General features: G+C 32.8%; 1 protein-coding gene across 1 annotated transcript in view; it reads left to right on the top strand.

Moving 5' to 3' along the window:
* LOC114343759 (UDP-N-acetylhexosamine pyrophosphorylase) overlaps positions 1–16,661 on the top strand; it is a 49,131-nt gene that overhangs the window by 18,916 nt on the left and 13,554 nt on the right. The window lies entirely within an intron of this gene.

The following is a 16,661-nucleotide window of genomic DNA, read 5'->3' as shown; positions in this document are numbered from 1 at the left end:
TAACCTCATTGTTGACAAAGTTAAGGAATGCTTGTGTTTAATGTTCCGCCAAAGTGAATAAAATAACAAAAAGAAAATATGTTATCGAATTTTTTTATAAATTGTTTATTTATTTATTAATCAATGATAATAAAAGAATTTATTAAGCTACTTCAAATGTAGCTGTAATTATGCACCAAAATTTTAAAGCAAAACTTAAATTTGACATTCTATTTATTTGATAACGTCAAATTTTATACTATACCCCGTGATCGGAATAATACCCACTTTCTGTCACTTACTGTTGCGTTTAGTAAATTTCCGACTTATTTCGTATGTTTTAAATGATGACGTACGGGTAAAGACCCGGGGACTCAACTGTATTCTTGTTCTACCTTTTCAATTGGATGTTGTAAAGATTGTCTCTTTTTTGCCTCAGTGTTCTTCTAGCCTCGGCTGCCTCTCGTTAAATTGTATACGTTTTTCCTCTGATGGGTTTGACAGATAATCCAATTTTCGTTTGTTTGTTTTTTCGAACCATTTTTTTTTTTCAAAAATGAATAACCATTTTCAATGTCGTTGCAACACGAAACTACAGCCGCGCGATATTCTAGTCCAATCAGAGAGTGCCGCCAGCACCCCTACCGGTTTCGAAACTTATTAGTCTCTCATCAGGAGGCACATATGTTGCTCTCCCCGATCCAACCAAAACAAACCCCGGCGTGCAGTCACGGATCGCAACGAACGAAATGGCATAGATGCCCTAGCGGCAACTGCTATCAAAAGTCTAAGTTTTCAGTCTAATGGCACATAAAGCAACATAATGCTACTCTACATCCCACCAGAATGAAAACAATGGGAACATTCTCTGGTTACACCTCCGAGGCTTCTACAATTTGCAAGCCATACGGATGCCGAGACTAAGGAAGATGAGGGAATTTTACAATATATAATTCACGTCCCATCTGCTCAGCGCGGTAAAGTTCCAACGAGAATAGTTCCCTTTGTACTCCAAACAGAGTAAAGTAAATCAAAAATGAATAACCATTTTCAATGTCGTTGCAACACGAAACTACAGCCGCGCGATATTCTAGTCCAATCAGAGAGTGCCGCAAGCACCCCTACCGGTTTCGAAACTTATTAGTCTCTCATCAGGAGGCACATATGTTGCTCTCCCCGATCCAACCAAAACAAACCCCGGCGTGCAGTCACGGATCGCAACGAACGAAATGGCATAGATGCCCTAGCGGCAACTGCTATCAAAAGTCTAAGTTTTCAGTCTAATGGCACATAAAGCAACATAATGCTACTCTTTGATTTACTTTACTCTGTTTGGAGTACAAAGGGAACTATTCTCGTTGGAACTTTACCGCGCTGAGCAGATGGGACGTGAATTATACAGGGTGTCCCGAAAAGAATGGTCATAAATTATACCATAGATTCTGGGGTCAAAAATATGTTGATTGAACTAAACTTACCTTAGTGCAAATGTGCACATAAAAAAAGTTATAGCCCTTTGAAGTTACAAAATTTATATCAATTTTTTTCAATATTTCGAAAACTATTAGAGATTTTTTATTGAAAATAGACGTGTGGCATTCTTATGGCAGGAACATCTTAACAAAAAATTATAGTAAAATTTGTGCACCCCATAAAAATTTTATGGGGGTTTTGTTCCCTTAAACCCCCCTAAAGTTTTGTGTATGTTCGTATTAAATTATTGTTAAAGTATTATTAGTTAAACACAGTGTTTTTAAAACTTTTTTGCCTCTTAGTACTTTCTCGAAAAGCCAGTTTTTATCGAGATATTTTGAATATTTGTCAAATCCACTACCTATTTGTATGTATAAATGGTTAAGTACGATTATAAGAGACCTGGTAATAATATGAAAAATTTATAATTTGCATTTTTATGATATGAAAATATATTAAGAGGCAAAAAAGTTTTTAAAACACTATGTTTAACTAATGGTACTGCAATAAAAGTTTAATTGGAACGTACACAAACATTTGGGGGGTTTAAAGGAACGAAACCCCCATAAAATTTTTATGTAAACATATAAAAAAGAATTCGCATCTCGATAAAAACTGGTTTATCGAAAAAAGACTAAGAGGCAAAAAAAGTTTTAAAAATACTGTGTCTAACTATTGGTACCGCAATAAAAATTTAATTGGAACGTACACAAAAGTTTGGGAGGGGTTTAAAGGAACAAAACCCCATAAAATTTTTATGGGGTGCAAAAAGTTCACTATAATTTTTTGTTAAGATGCTCCTGCGATAAGAATGCCACATGCATATTTTCAATAATAAATCTCTAATAGTTTTCGAAATATTGAAAAAAATTGATTTAAATTTTGTAACTTCAAAGGGCTATAACTTCTTTTATGTGCACATTTGTACTAAGGTAAGTTAGGTTCAATCAACGTATTTTTGACCTCAGAATCTATGGTATAATTTATGACCATTCTTTTCGGGACACCCTGTATATTGTAAAATTCCCTCATCTTCCTTAGTCTCGGCATCCGTATGGCTTGCAAATTGTAGAAGCCTCGGAGGTGTAACCATAGAATGTTCCCATTGTTTTCATTCTGGTGGGATGTAGAGTAGCATTATGTTGCTTTATGTGCCATTAGACTGAAAACTTAGATTGTTTTTTTCGTTTCTTCTTTCTTCCGATACATTCCTCTGCTGCTTCTGTAATATGAAGTGCCGTTGCTGATAATTTTAATTTAGACATATTATACAGGGTGTCCAGAAACTCTACCGACAAACGAAGACAGGAGATTCCTCAGATAATTTTAAGACAATTTAACCCAATTCACCTAGTCCGAAAATGCTTCCTAAGGGAGCTAGAGCTCTTTGAAGATGGCGCCATGTAATTAGTTTTTCTTAAATACCTCCAGAACGCTTCTATCTAGAAAAACGAAAACTTGTATACATATTTACTTTCCAGAAATGAATCTATTTCATCCATTGCGAATTTCTAGTACCGGTCATAGGCGTCCGTTTTGGGTAGAGCAACGGTTATTTTATCGCATAACTTTTTTGTCTTCAACTTTTAAGCATTTTTGATACTCGATTATTAAATTGTGAGGTATTCTAGTACCAAAAGATACTCTTACTTTAAGTCGGTAGGACACACCGTTTTCTAGAAAAATCGATTTGAAAGTTTTTAGTTTTGAGAATTTGAAAAAAAAAATTAAAAAAAATTATGTATTTTACCAACTTAAAGCAAGAGTAACTTTTAGTACTCGAATATCTCATAATTGAATAATCTAGTGTCAAAAATACTTAAAAATTAAAGACAATAAAGTTATGCTATAAAATAACTGTTGACCTACTCAAAACGGACGCCTATGACCGTTTCTAGAAACTCGCCATTAATGAGATCGATTAATCTCTGGAATATAAATAAATGTACCAGTTTTTATCTTTCTAAATCATTTTTTTTAATCTTTTTTTTTTTTAAATTCAAAGAACGAAAAATTTTCAAATCGAGTTTTCTATAAAACGGTGTATCCTATCGACTTAAAGTAAGAGTACCTTATAGTACTAGAACTAGAATAGAATACCTCACAATTTAATAATTCAGAGTCAAAAATGCTTAAAAATTGAATACAAAAAAGTTAGGCGATAAAATAACCATTGCCCTACCCAAAACGGACGCCTATGACCAGTACTAGAAATTCGCAATGGATGGAATTGATTCATTTCTGGAAAGTAAATACACATACCAATTTTCGTTTTTCTAAATAGAAGCGTTCTGGAGGTATTTAAGAAAAACTAATTACATGACGCCATCTTCAAAGAGCTCTAGCTCGCTTTTTTCGGACTAGGTGAATTGGGTTAAATTGTCTTAAAATTATCCGAGGAATCTCCTGTCTTCGTTTGTCGGTAGAGTTTCTGGACACCCTGTATAGGCCCTATTTCATTCCCGGATACCATTTTAGTTGGGTAGTTCTTGGGAAACTGCTATCTCGATACCAATTACAGCATTTATGTAACTTCAACCATTACAATCTGTTCAAGAGGAAGTTGCAGTTTTGCCCGTTTTGGAATTTTCTCGGCAGTATTTCCAGTAAACGCAGTGCTCCTAGCAGCTAGTGTTATATTAGTCCTCTAGTTTGTGTGTCTCTCGATGTTCTTGTAACTCTTCCTTAATCTGCTGGACATTCTTTTTTGAAAGTAACTTTGTTAGTTATTGGATCTTTCCTAGAGTGCCCCGTTTTTTTGTAATTATTTTAACATCCAAGGAATTTTCCAATAAATTTCTTGATGTATAAAACATATTGTTGTAAAATTATTTAGCAACTAAAATTGATAAGGATGTTGACTGAGATTAAGTTTATTGTATGTATTTAGATAACATTCGGTTTTTAGCTTATGTTGCTTTCCACCGATTAAAAACATATAAATTTACCTTGAATAAGCCTTTGATGTCATATTCCTCTGATAAAAATTATATAAATTATGTCCAAAATGTATAGACAAAATTTATTGAACATTTCAATATTTTAATTTTAATACTTTATCTGGTTATCACAATGCTGTATAAAAAGATTCATAATTGTAAACATTAAACATTTTTCTTCCACTTTTCTCATGCTTCATAGTAGTAGACTTCTTTCTTTAGGTTTTTTAGTTTATTTCCCTAAGTATAGTCACATTTTCAGTTTGCTCCATGTTTTTTTAATTTTTATTAATCACAGTTTCATTTATTTTATCTTTATTACTTTATTTAATTATCTGGCGCGCTCTTCGAATATTGAGATTACTTCTAATGAAATACCACAATTAAAAATCAATAAAAGCCCAGGACGTCATGAACATTATAATCTTGATCGTTTAGTAGATAATTGTATTTAACTAATATTGTTCTGAAGTTTTTTTGTGACATCTTATGCAAATTTAATATTTTAATTCCAATAAGCCACAATACTAGTTAGAAATTAAATTTATTGACGTTTCGACTTCCAATTCGGAAATCGTTATCAAAATAAAAACATTAATAAATTAAACAAATTTTGTTTTTGTCGCTTGGTAAAAAAATTCTTCTAAGAATTTAATTTTATCTGACTCATTCACATTGACAATTCAGACATAAATATATCTTCTTCAGTTCTCAGACTATAACACAGCTCCTCCAGTTATCCTCCCTCAATATCTCTTTAGCATCGGTTCTCACTTCGTGTATCCACCCGTTCCTTGCTCTTCCTAATGGCCGACGTCTCACCATAGTTCCGCTAATCGTTCTACTAGGTGGTCTGTCATTGTCCATTCTTATGAGATGACCTGCCCAGCGCAATCTTTGTATTTTTGCATAATTTGCTATGGAGGGTTCTTTGTAATATTGGTATAACTCGTGGTTGAACTTTATTCTCCATATACCATTGTCGCAGATGAGTCCCAATATCCTCCTTAATATCTTTCTTTCAAAAATATTAATAAGGTTATTGTCCTTTCTCTCATGATCCACGTTTCTATGCCATATGTTGTTATTGGTCGTATGATGGTTTTCGCAGCTGACTTGTTAACCTCGAATCGTAAGATAATGGGGTTGCTGACTGGACACTGTAGGCTCAATAAGCAAGTCAAGTCAAATTTATTGATCACATGCGACATTATACAAAGTACATGTATGAGACAAGTCAAAGTTACAGACATACATCTTAAAAGTATATAAATTAATAAATACGATAAAACACACTTAAAAGTTATTTTTAGAATATGGGTCTAGCTCACAAATGTATTGATGTACACACCTCCGAAAGTTTGGCTGATGTAAATTCATTCGTATATCTATTGGTAATTTGTTAAAGAAACTTATGGCTGCATAATGTGTGCTACCTTCCAACAAAACAGAACGATGTAGTGGAAGCATAAAGTGATTGTCTCTGAATCTTGTTGAATAAACATGGTTAAATTGAAATTTATTAAATTCATAAATTTTGCAATGTAAATACATTATACACGAAAATATATACAGACTAGGAATTATAAGAATATTGTTTTGTCTAAAGATGCCTCTACAAGAATCTCTAAATTTCATTTTATACATTATCCTAATAGCTCTTTTGTGAAGTACGAATATCTGCTCTAATTCAGAGGTACAGCTGGTTCCTAAAAAAACTGATACGACTCTTAGTAAGATTTGATCATTTTGAGCAGTGTATGATTGGTCTGACATTATAATATAATTATATTTATTATGACAGACAAATAATAAAATAAACAAACAAACAGCCATTTTTTGAGGTTGAAGTTATCTGACCAATTTTAAGCTTTGGCAGTAACAGTGATAGTATGTAAATAATAAGTATTTATCCTTCAAAATATAATCAATTAAATATAATTAAACTCATATTCATTATATCACACCTCATCAAAAGCTTTTTACAAGAACATAGTTAGCGATTTTGATATGGCTTAGAGCCAGACTACATCAAGATCGCCTATAAATCGTGCTGGTAATTGCCTTGCAGCGAGACAAAAAACAAAAAGAAGAGGAAGAAGAAAGTACACTGCTCAATTTTCTACAAAATACGCTTTAAGAGTCGTATCAGTTTTTTTGGAACCAGCTGTAAAACCCCAGACTTCAATGCCATATTTGGCTATTGAGTAAAAATGGGCAAAGTATACTGTTTTTAATATTGATGCATTAAAGAGACGTGAAAGAATTCTCAATGCATAACATGCGCTACTTAATCTGGATTTCAAATTAGAAATGTGGTTTGACCATTTACAATTACTGTCTAAAAGGATCCCCAGCAACTTCGTGCAGTCTCTTTTATCTATTGCTGCTTGTATAGTGGTTTAATAAATTATTTGACGTGAAAATCATATACTTTGATTTATCTTCATTCAAAATTAGTTTGTTGGATAAGAAATAACTGTTGATGGTGGATAGTATCTGTGTAGTTTTATTTTGCAAATTTTGATCAGATGTTCCTGTGACTAGAATGTTGGTATCATCCGCATAACTGATGATGTTTAGTGAATTAGTCAGTGAATTAGTTACCAAAGCTATATCATTAGTAAATACTATAAAAAGTAGAGGACCCAATAGGACCCTGAAGGACACCATAATGGATATCCAATGTGTTTGATTCGTTTACAAGTCCATTAGATGTTATCTTTACTTTTTGTCTTCTATTCTCTAGGTAGGAAGTAAACCATTTTAGAACTACACCACGAATACCAATCCCCTCAAGTTTTTTTAGCAACAAATTATGATCCAAAGTATCAAAAGCCTTGGACAAATCGAGAAATAAACCACATGTCTTCTCTCGTCTGTCCAAAGCATCCAACACTAAGCTGACGAAATTTGCAAGAACTGTAGTTGTAGACTTAGAGGATGTAAAACCATGTTGAAAATTATGCAAGACACTATGCTTTTTTAGAAATGCGTTCATTCTAGTATAAACCAGAGTTTCAATTATCTTTGAAAACACAGATAAAAGACTTATGGGACGGTAGTTGTTAAGGTCATCTTTATCACCACTTTTGAATAAAGGAATTACAATAGATAGTAGGAATTACAATAGATCTTGATAGTAGAGGGCCAGCAGATCGAAAGAGTAAAAAAGTACACTTACCTAGGGACACTTATAACCGAAAATAATGACTACACTGCAGAAATCAAAGTCAGAATCGAGAAAGCACGTTCTAATTTTATGAAAATGAAAAACGTCCTATGTAGCAAAGATTTAACATTAGCTCTTAAAGTACGCCTAACAAAATGTTACGTACATAGTGTACTATACTATGGACTGGAATCATGGACGTTAAATGTAGAGACAATGAGACGACTTAACGCCTTTGAAATGTGGACGTGTAGAAGAATTATGAGGGTTTCCTGGGTAGATAGAGTTACGAACAATGAAGTACTGAGAAGAATAGGTAAAGAGAAGGAAGTTGAACTTACAATTAAAGAAAGAAAACTACAGTACCTCGGACATGTAATGCGGGGCGAGAAGTATGGCATCCTGCGACTCATAATGCAGGGAAAGATAGATGGCAGAAGGAGCATCGGCAGAAGACGAATTTCATGGCTGAAGAACCTGAGAGAATGGTTTGGATGCAGCTCAAAACAACTATTTAGAGCTACTGCCTCAAAAAATAAAATAGCTATGATGATTGCCAACCTCCGTAGCGGAGATGAAGAAGAAGAAGAATAGATAGTTTAAACATACTAGGAAATATTCCTTGTTGAAAAGAGGCATTACAAATATCCGTCAGTGGATCTGCGAGAGCGTGAATGCATTGTCAAAAGCCTTGGACAAATCGAGAAATAAACCACATGCCTTCTCTCGTCTGTCCAAAGCATCCAACACTAAGCTGACGAAATTTGCAAGAGCTGTAGTTGTAGACTTAGAAGATGTAAAACCATGTTGAAATTTATTCAAGACACTACGCTTTTTTAGGAATGCGTTCATTCCAGTATAAACCAGAGTTTCAATTATCTTTTAAAACACAGATAAGAGACTTATGGGACGGTAGTTGTTAAGGTCATCTTTATCATCACTTTTGGATAAAGGGATTACAATAGATAGTTTAAACATACTAGGAAATATTCCCTGTTAAAAAGAGGCATTACAAATATCCGTCAGGGGATCTGCGAGAGTGTGAATGCATTGTTTTAATAACTTAGGGGAAATCTGATCAAAACCACCACTGTGTTTGGATTTAAAACTTCCGACTATACTAGTTATTTCCTGTGGGTTAGTTGGATATAAAAACAGAACAACTATTACGGCTTTTTGATGCTGATATAAGCCCACCTATTTTAGTAGGATGCAAAGCGGCAAATAACTTTGGGGCCATTTCAACAAAATGGTGGTTAAATTTATCTGCTAAATTATTATTATTATCATCACTAGGTACTTTTGAGTTATTTTGTTTCCCGACTGTGAAGTTTACTAAATTCCAAATACATTTCATTTTATTTTATGATTGGTTTAACTGTCTCATGAAGTGACTACTTTTAGCTGCTTTTAATTTAATTGAATATTCTGTATTTGCCAAATGAAGGACTGGCCGAAGATTACTATTTTGCTGACAGATCGTTTCTAAAAGTTTTAGTTGATCCCTTAAATTTTACAGTTCCTGCGTAAACCAATTCGAACGTTTACATTTTTTGGGTTTACATTTAAGTAGTGGAAAATGGGACCGAAAGTAATTTTGAATAGTATTTAAAAAAGCTAATGATTTATCCTCAGCAGAAATTGTATTAAATACCTCTGACCAATTTGTTGACTCAAGGGTTTGAACAAAACGATTTATGTTCCTTTCACTTATGAACGGATGAATATATAGGCATCATTGTCTGTGTTAATGCTACGTTAGAACAATTGCGCACGCTGATCAGAGATAAAACCTTCCACAACTATTGTTTTTTGTTGGTGATTTATTTTTGTAGCAATATAATCAATTTGAGTTTTACTAGTTGCAGTTACTCTTGTATAATCATTCACAGTTACGGTTAAGCCATAACAATCTAAAATATTTACCAAGTTCTGCTTACTTAGTGCACTTGATTTGAAATCTATATTAAAATCACCTGTTAATATTATAGCTTTACCTTCGGAGACTAGCACATCAAGTATTAGATCCAGTTTTGACATAAAAACATCAATAGAGCCACGTCCAGGCAGATATATACATAACACAACACAATTAAAAAGCATTTGACTCTTATGGTCTTGAAGGAATAGGATACTTCTTGTCAGTCTAGAAGAAGAGGAAACCGCTCTGCATGTCTTACGTCAATGTGAAGCCCTTACATGGCTACGGTTGTAACGGGTAGTTCTTTCAAGACGACAGACTCAGTAAAACACAAGTTAAAAATAAAGTAAATATATTAAAGATAATTATATACAGTTTAAAACAAATAAAATATAATTCCGTCTTCTGCAAAGGAAAAACAATATTAAACTTTATTACAGTTATCCGATCATAATAGCAACATTAAAATAATACGATAAACAGTATATTTATATAGAATAACAATCTCGCTACGTTAAATCAACATAGCCCTATATTCCGATTCGGAAATCATTCCTCGCTACTACCGCCTACTGCGATAACGATCATGGCAAGACCCACGTCACTACTGTGGCGTCCGCCTAGGCATAGTCCCACCTCACATACGGTGCCATGGTACAATAAAGTTTCATGTTTATTGTACCGAAAGTTTATTATCAGGACAACATATCTAAAACTTGTCCGGTCAGCTAAAAAAGCCTATTATCAAAATCGTCTGGGAAGCTCTAAAAGTATTGCAAAAGAAACTTGGTCTATAATAAACGATCTTCGAAATAAAACTCACACAGCTCAATCATTTTCCCTTCCAAATCCTGAAAGTCTAAACGACTACTTCGTTAATGTGAGTAAAAATATAACATCAACAATTTTGCCGCAACAAGATCCCATTTCCTATCTTCCTAATTCAAGACAGGTCTCGAATTCATTCTTTTTACGACCAGTCGATAACTCTGAACTTATCCAAACAATCAATTGTATCAAAAGCAAATCATCCTGTAGTACTGATGGACTATCTATAAAAATTTTCTCTAATCTCACAGAAAATGTGTTGGAAATCCTCCTCTCACTAATTTATGATTCCTTCGAAAAAGGTAAATTTCCAGAGTGCCTAAAGACAGCCATTATTATTCCTCTTCATTAGGGTGGCGAAAAATCTGATGCCTGCAACTATAGACCTATTGCCTTACTACCGGTACTCTCCAAAATTATTGAGAGACTCATTAAAACTCGACTTATGTCCTTTATCGTTGATAACAACATTTTATCACAAAATCAGTTCGGCTTTTTAACAAATAAATGTACCACTGATGCCATGTTTTCTGTACTACATGAGGTTTACCAAGCACTAAACAATAATCTTTATACTGCCACTGTTTTCTGCGACTATGCCAAAGCTTTTGATTGTGTAAATCACGACATCTTGATTACAAAACTAAATTTCTATGGAATTCGAGGTATTTCTTTGAATTGGTTCCAATCCTACTTGAATAATCGGAAACAACTAGTTAGAGCAAATGATACTGACTCTAGTCTCAAAAACATCGTATGTGGAGTACCACAAGGTTCAGTATTGGGTCCTATACTGTTCCTTATCTTTATAAATGACATCACTAATTTAAAAATCAATGGGAAAATTTTTCTTTTTGCTGATGATACCAGTATCACTTGGAGCAACTCAACTATTGCATCTCTTCATGAAACTATAACTTCGGATCTACTGACGATAAAGACCTGGTCTGACTCTAATTTACTCTCTTTTAACGTAAATAAAACAGTAGCATTATCCTATAAAGGAGCTCTTCAACCTTTGCCACTTCATAACAGCCAGATCAGTACCGTTGATTCTGTAAAATTTCTTGGTATTTTTTAGACAGCAACCTCAAATGGTCCCTTCATATCGATTCGTTAAGTAAGAAACTCGCCTCAGCTTGCTATGCAATACGATCTGTGTCAAGGGAACTCAATTTAGCATCTTCTAAAATAACATATTTTTCGTTGTTCGAGTCTCATCTTCGATATGGTCTTCCTTTTTGGGGTTCTAGTACAGCTGCTCAATTTGATGTCATTTTTAGATTGCAAAAAAGAGCAATAAGATATTTGTTTGGCCTCAGAAGATCTACTCATTGCAGAAGTTACTTCAGAGATCACGAAATTTTAACACTTCAATCTTTATATATTCTAGAAACGGTTTGTTTAATTCGTAAACACCTTCATGTCTTTCCATCAAGGCCCAATCATCTTTACTCCACCAGAAATTCAATCTTTGATATTTATTTACCGATTCCATCCACTGAGTTAGTAAAGAAATCTATATTATATTCCGCAAAGAAACTGTACAATCATCTTCCGTTACAACTTAAAATCTGCCACATCTTTCCCTAAGTTCCGAAAAATGACAAAAGCCTATCTATCCAAAAGACCATATTATTCAATAGAAGAATTTCTTAATGAATAACTAAGTAAATTGGGTTCCATGCGCAGTAGCATAAACCTTATGTTGTACCTATTTTATTTTATTTGTTGTATGTTCAATTTGCAATTTATATATATTTTGCAATAAATTGTTTTTGTCTTGGCTTTTATATCTTATACTGTACATTATTGACGATTTATCTAATTTTAGTAAATTGTAGTTGTTATTTATATTATGTTTTTCTTTTGACTGTATGTAAGCTTTGTCCATAAAATTGTAAAAATTTTCAGTGACAATAAAGCATATTTCTATTCTATTCTATTCTATTGTGCCATGAGACGGTGCATCTTTTGCCAAGCCAGCTAATGCTAGTTCAATACGCTAGCAGCAGCTGTTGAGCCATGGTTAGTTCAATTCGCCAGCCACGACTGATTTTATCATTATCCTGGCTCGCCTTAAATATGCTCTTGCTGCCACTACTCCTTCGATTTCCCCCAGCGGCGCTATGCGCCAACACGGACGCTCCTCCGGTCGTCTCTGGTAAAACAGCTCATCGCTTGTCGTGGCATCACATCGTTACACGGTATCTAAAAATCGTAGAGGAAAAACTAAAAGCATCAGCATAGTATGAAAGGGTCCCTCCACCCCTTCTTATTCTTTCAGTACCCTGATCATATTGGCAATAATAACTTTGTTTACGGCAGCTCTAAACAGATTAGCAGTTGTCTCTTGATGTCTCATTATATTGCCAAAATATTTTAACTTTCGAATTTTTATTGTTTTTGTTATTTTTATGCTCTTATTCATTCGATGTAAAACTATTTCATTTATTATTCGATCAACCCAACTTATCCGTAATATTCGTCGACAGTTCCACATCTCAAAGCCCTCCAATTTTTTCATTAGTGTATCTGTAACTGTAAGGGTCCAGCTCTCCATGCCATACAGCAATGTGGAGAATATGTAGCAGCGTATTAATCTGATTTTAAGATATTATATCTCTGTGATATTTCTATTATAGTCGGTTCGCTAAACTCAGACGCAACTGGCTAGATATTTTAGTCGGTAATTTTTTTGTTTTTTGCCAATTTTGCAAAAATTGGCAAAATTACTGCCTATTTAGTAATTATTTACTATTTAGTAATTATTTTTTGCCAATTTTACTAAAATTGGCAAAATTACCGACTAAAATATTTAGCCAGTTGCGTCTGAGTTTAGCGAACAGACTATAATAAGAATTTTCTTTAATTTATAGACGGTGGCTCTGGCTTGTTCAATGCCTATTCTTATTTCTCTATTTATATCCCAGTTATCGTTAACGTTGGTGCCCAAATAGGTAATATTGTGGACTCTTTCTAACGTTATTCCATACGCTTTGGTGTTCATTGGTTGTAACTTCGTTTTTCAGACAACCATAAGTTTTTTGTCTTAGAAGTATTAAGTTTTAGCCCATATTCATCACATGCTTCGGTTACCCTGTTTACAAGTTGTTGCAAGTATTCTTCATTGGAGGCCATCAGTACCGTGTCATCTGCGTATCTGAGATTGTTGACATTAATTCCGTTGATTTTAAAGCCTGCATCTTCATCTAAGGCTTCTAGCCTAATAAAATAAAAAAAAGTCAAAATGTAAATTCGTGCAGGTTAAAACAAATTTTATATCAAAGTTTAGGTGGGTACAAAAGATATTTTCAAGAAAGTATCCAAATCATACAAGGGGATCATTGTTTCAATAATTAAAAAGGGGTCATTTTTGCAAAAAAATTACTTTTTTAACTGCTGAGGTAATTCACTTATTAATGAAGGTCTATGGGATTTTTTTCTGCAAAGTTGAAGGGTAAATCTTTCACATAGGACTTACTAATTTAAATTTGACCCCCTATTTATTTAAATAATTGTATATAAAACTTTAAAAACAAATTTTCAAAAAAATATTTTTAGCGTTTTAAATAAGCACTACAAAATATTTTATTTTACAGACTAAGTTACGCTATATTACCAGTATTAAGCGAAAAAACATTGGTCAAAAATATTTAATATTTTTTGAGATATTGAATTTGTTTATTAAATGTTACTATATTTTCAATTGCAAAAACACGGTTGTTGCCAAAGAAATATTCACCTGCATAAGATCTCATTATTTTTATTTTTATGTATATTTTCGATAAATGTATTGATAAATTCAAATTTCAATTAAACTCCCCCTAAAATGGCATTTGAAAATTATGCAAATTTGTTTATAATTTGTTTTTTTAATAACGTCGCGGGGACTAAGTATTTTGAAATGCCGTTTCAATAATTGGGTTCCTGGGAATTTTTTACTAATTAACAAAATTTTTTTGTCGTTCTCTTCTTCTTTTTTTTTCTTGGAGTTATATTATTACGGGCCCTTTTAGGGTTAAATTTTATTAAGAATGTCGAATCTCTGAGTTGTAGATTCTAGACCTAAAAATATTAAGATTTAACTAAAATCTCATGAATAAAATGTGGCTAGTTACTGAGTTACAGGGTGTTTTATTTAAAAATTTAAAAATTATTGTTAACAAGTACTTTAAAACTATTTGACGTATCCTTATCATACTTGGCAGAAAGTGTGGCTATTATACACCCTACTAAATTGTGATTAATAAACGTTTCTAGCTAGTGCCAGAGGCGTACGACAGGGGATAGTGAATGATTGACCCTTCCCAAATTCTACGCCACTGAGTGAATTACTATTTTAGCGAAATTTTTCGATTCTCCAATACTTTATATGTAAATAACTTTATTGGTATCGATACAGTCATCAGTTTGAGAGATATTGGAAGTTTAAAACGAATGAATGAATGAATCAAAATAAATATGCCGTTTCATTTTTAACGTCCAATATCTCGAAAACTAATGACTTAATCGTTACAAATAAAGAGTATATTATTTACATAGAAAGTATTGGAGAATCGAAAAATTTCGCTAAAATAGTAATTCCCTCAGTGGCGTAGAATTTGGGAAGGGTCAACCATTAACTATCCCCTGTCGTACGCCTCTGGTACTAGCTAGAAACTTTTATTTATCGCAGTTTAGTAGACTGTATAGTACCCACACTTTCTGACAAGTATGATAAGGATACGTTAAATAGTTTGAATGTACTTGGTAAAAATAATTTTAAAATTTTTAAATAAAACACCCTGTAACTTAGTAAGTAGCCACATTTTATTTAAGTGATTTTAGTTAAATCTTAATATTTTTAGGTCTAGAATCTACAACTTAGAGATTCGACATTATTAATGAAACTTAACCCTAAAAGGGCCCGTAGTAATATAACTTCAAGAAAAAAAAAAGAAGAGGAAAAAAAGACAAAAAAATTTGTTAATTAGTGAAAAATTTTTAGGAACGAAATTGTCGAAACGGCATTTCAAAATATTTAATCTCCGCGACGTTATTAAAAAAAAACAAATTATAAACAAATTTGAATAATTTTCAAATGCCATTTTAGGGGGAAGTTTAATTGAAATGTGAATTTATCAATACATTTATCGAAAACATATATAAAAATAATAAAATTTAATGCAGGTGAATATTTCTTTGGCAACAACCGCGTTTTTGCAACTGAAAATAGAGTAACATTTAATAAACAAATTCAATATCTCAAAAAATATTAAATATTTTTGGACCAATTTTTTTTTTAATTAATACTGATAACATAGCGCAACTTGTCCTGTAAAATAAGATATTTTATAGTGCTTATTTAAAACGCTAAAAATAATTTTTTGCAAATTTGTTTTTAAAGTTTTATGTATAATTATTTAAATAAATAGGGGGTCAAATTTAATTTAGTAAGTCTTATGTGAAAGATTTATCCTTCAAATTTGCAGAAAATAATCCTATAGACCTTCATTTTTAATTGAACGACCTCAGCCGTTAAAAAAGTAATTTTTTGCAAAAATGACCCTTTTTTAATTATTTAAACAATGATCCCCTTGTATGATTTGGATACTTTCTTGAAAATACCTTTTGTACCCACCTAAACTTTGATATAAAATTTGTTTCAACCTGTACGAATTTACATTTTGATTTACATGTAGTGTAATTTTATTTTACTAGACTATTCATTGAAAATAAATTTGGAGTAGATATTTAAAAGTAGAGGTGATAAAATAGATCCTTACCTCACTCCACGTCGTATTTCCACTTCTTCCATCGTGTTCTGAACAAATTCGTATGTTTGCACATTGATACCAATACACATTTTTGATAATACGGAGGTCTTGGTCATCAATTCCCAACTGTTGCAAGACACCTATCATTTTGTTATGGGAACTCGGTCAAAGGCCTCTCAGAATTTGATAAAACACATGTATACCGGTTGTTCTATATCCCTACATCTTTGAACCATGGCCTGCAAACTGAATAGGTAATGGTTCTCTAGTTCCAAGGTAGTTTCTGAAACCAAACTGTGTTTAGTAGTAGTTTAGTTTAGGTATTAGTTTATTTTCTTCGGTATCATTACAAAAAATGTTGACAGTAGCCAGTCTTGTTGGTATATGCCCTGTTTCGTATATTTTATTGAAGAGGCTTAGAAGAGAGTGTTTAACCTTCTAGTAGTTTTATTATTTCGCTGGGAATTTCATCTGGACCGGTTGCTTTCCTATTCTTTGATAGTTTTATAGCTATTTCATCGAAGGTTATGTTTGGCCCCGTCGATATATTTTCGATTTGAATTTCTGTTCTATCGTCATCAAACAGTTCC

The sequence above is a fragment of the Diabrotica virgifera genome, chromosome 6 (genome assembly GCF_917563875.1).
Source record: "Diabrotica virgifera virgifera chromosome 6, PGI_DIABVI_V3a".
NCBI lineage: Eukaryota > Metazoa > Arthropoda > Insecta > Coleoptera > Chrysomelidae > Diabrotica > Diabrotica virgifera.
This window is presented reverse-complemented; position numbering and strand designations above follow the sequence as displayed.